The sequence below is a fragment of the Cebus imitator genome, unplaced genomic scaffold (assembly GCF_001604975.1).
Source record: "Cebus imitator isolate Cc_AM_T3 unplaced genomic scaffold, Cebus_imitator-1.0 Scaffold2276, whole genome shotgun sequence".
In the NCBI taxonomy this organism is placed as follows: domain Eukaryota; kingdom Metazoa; phylum Chordata; class Mammalia; order Primates; family Cebidae; genus Cebus; species Cebus imitator.
The window spans coordinates 1,373-1,661 of NW_016109591.1; positions in this window are offsets into that span (position 1 = coordinate 1,373).

Sequence of the window (289 nt, forward strand, 5' to 3'; positions counted from 1 at the left end):
TTATTTTATTTATTTTGAGATGGAGTGTCACTCTGTCGCCTAGCTGGAGTGCAGTGGCACAATCTTGGCTCACTGCAATCTCTGCCTCCTGGGTTCAAGCAATTCTTGTGCCTCAGCCTCCCGAGTAACTGGGATTACAGGTGTCTACCACCATGCCCGGTTAATTTTTGTATTTTTAGTAGAGATGGGGTTTGGCCATCTTGGCCAGGCTGGTCTTGAACTCCTGACCTTGTGATCCACCTGCCTTAGCCTCCTAGAGTGCTGGGATTACAGGTGTTAGCCACTGCAC